The following is a 2,297-nucleotide window of genomic DNA, read 5'->3' as shown; positions in this document are numbered from 1 at the left end:
CATCATCTAGATTTACCCCATAAAAGAAAAAGCAATTTGTATCTGAAAATAAGGACATTTATTTTTTATTTTTCCCCAATGCAACACCCTCGTGCACCCACCCCTAATCAATCCCCCTACCCCAAACCCCAGGAAAGCCGGCGTACTCCCCGCCTCCTCTACCACCCCTGAGAACCCCACCCCTATGTGTCTGGAATGTCCAGAATTCGGCACCTAGCCGTGTATGGCCCTTAATTACTTTAGTTATTTAGTAGTGCTTTTAACTATTTTATTGTTATATATTTTTTTATAAGTATATTCATTTGCCAAGTAAATCTAACCAGTGAATTATAAATCTGACCGATCATTGTCTAGCTAGATCTTTCAAGAGTACATCCGCTTTCGAAGCTGTGCTTACATTATGCATTTTGTTATTGAACATAATTCTCAGGGATGCAGGAAATTTCAACTGGGCAGTTGCGCCTAGTCTTCGGAAGTCTTCTAGCCTTTTCCCTAACTCCCATTGCCTTTCAAGAGTAATTCTTGAGAGATCAGATCTTATTTGGAAAGTACAGCCACTTGCCGATAGAGACTTTTGCTTAAGTGCTGATGTGAGGATTTGTTCTTTGAGAGCAAATGTATGGAAATTAATTAAAATCTTTCTGGGCTTCAGCCTTTGCAAGTTTCTCCGAAAAGGATCCCTATGTATGCGCTGAATGTCTTTAGACAGAAGCTCTTCTGAGGATTCTAGATGCAGGGCTTCTTTTAACAGAGCAACGACAACACCTTTAAGATCGCTTCCTTCCTTATCCTCTGGAACGTTCAATATTTGAAGGTTGTTTCTCCTTGCATTGTTTTCCAAAACCTCAACGCGGTCAGATAGGGCACCTTCACTCAGTTGAAGAGACTTTACTTTAGTTTCAGCAGATTCTAGGTTGGCCTTCAGATTGGTGACATTATCTTCTAATAGAGATGTTCTTGTGTCTAATAGGTCCACCTTTGAACCAAGCGTCTCACAGAGAGATCTAATCTCCGCCTGATTTGTAGACGACTTGTATTTAATGTGCTTCGAAATGTAGGACTGGAGAAGTAAAATACCATGGAATTGAGGACGCTGTCCAAATACGTGAGCGATAATGAGTAAACAAACAGCAAGCAAGATATCTGAAAGACGTCGCATTTGTTTAAGCTTTGGAGGTGCAAACAGCGATGGTGGCCACCGTGCTGGGGAGAAAACAGAATGTGGACTCAAAGGACACTACGGTGACTGATCTGACCGCTCTTTGGATCCTGCTCTGTCTTTCCACCTGGCGGGTGTTTAGCTGGCACACAATGGATTGGGTGCAGAACAGGATGGCCACCAAGAGCACAACACGCTCAGCCATGAAGAAGATGTTCTGCCAGACCTGGGTTGGGCTAAACTTCTGGTTGAGGTCGAAAGTCTCGCAAAGAGTTCTGTTTGCGAATTCTTCATTTATCAAATGGGTCTCTGTTAAAATATGGGCGGTCATGGCAACGATGACACTCCACGTGAGAGCGACTATCCCTATGGCTTCCTTCTTTGCGATGCTGTTGACCTGGTGATACGGGTGCACAATTTTAAAATATCATTCGGCTGCCACCAATGTCAAGAAAGAGATGCTTCCACCTCGGTTGAGGGATACCATGAACAGCATGATCCTGCAAGGAACATCACCGAAGTGCCACCGACTGGCGTGCAAGAAGTAATGAACCCGGAATGGGGGAAAGAAGAGGAGCATGAAGTCCGCCATTGACAAATGAAAGAGGCGAATTGTGCCGGGCGTCCATTGTGACATGCGGACGCAGAAGATCCAGAGGGCTGCTCCATCACCAAGTAAGCCGATGCCGAAGTCAACCATGAGCACTACTGCCAATGGCAATGCACGCAGGGTTTCCACAAAGACAGGAGGCATTCCCATTCATGGTTTCTGAAACAAAACAGAAATATTGGTGAACTGCAGAATTAACAGTGATCACAGGTTCCACCTTCTAAAACAGCCATACCTTTGTTCATAAATATGCACATCCCTGTGCTGGTTGTAGAAGAATAACAGAGAAGTTAACTTTTTGGTTATTCTGTCTTTTATATTGGCATATGTGGATCAAAACTGTTTTGACTATATAGGCTATAACCTTAATTTCCATGTAAGCCTCCGATTAGGGATATATCTTAGTCAGTGAAATGCAGGGGGGGTGAATGTCGCACTTCCCTAATAACACACCGGTGGGGTGGCATGATGGAGTGATGAGATAAACAAGAGATACTGCAGCTATGAGGTGCCGTAAACCTGCGTGTG

At 43.9% G+C, this 2,297-nt stretch overlaps 1 pseudogene; it reads right to left on the bottom strand.

Moving 5' to 3' along the window:
• Positions 1-963: 963 nt before the first annotated feature.
• LOC146783788 (hydroxycarboxylic acid receptor 3-like) lies at positions 964-1,913 on the bottom strand (annotated as a pseudogene).
• Between the last annotated feature and the right edge of the window lie 384 nt (positions 1,914-2,297).

Source organism: Triturus cristatus, chromosome 11 (assembly GCF_964204655.1).
Source record: "Triturus cristatus chromosome 11, aTriCri1.1, whole genome shotgun sequence".
Taxonomy (NCBI): Eukaryota; Metazoa; Chordata; class Amphibia; order Caudata; family Salamandridae; genus Triturus; species Triturus cristatus.
This window is presented reverse-complemented; position numbering and strand designations above follow the sequence as displayed.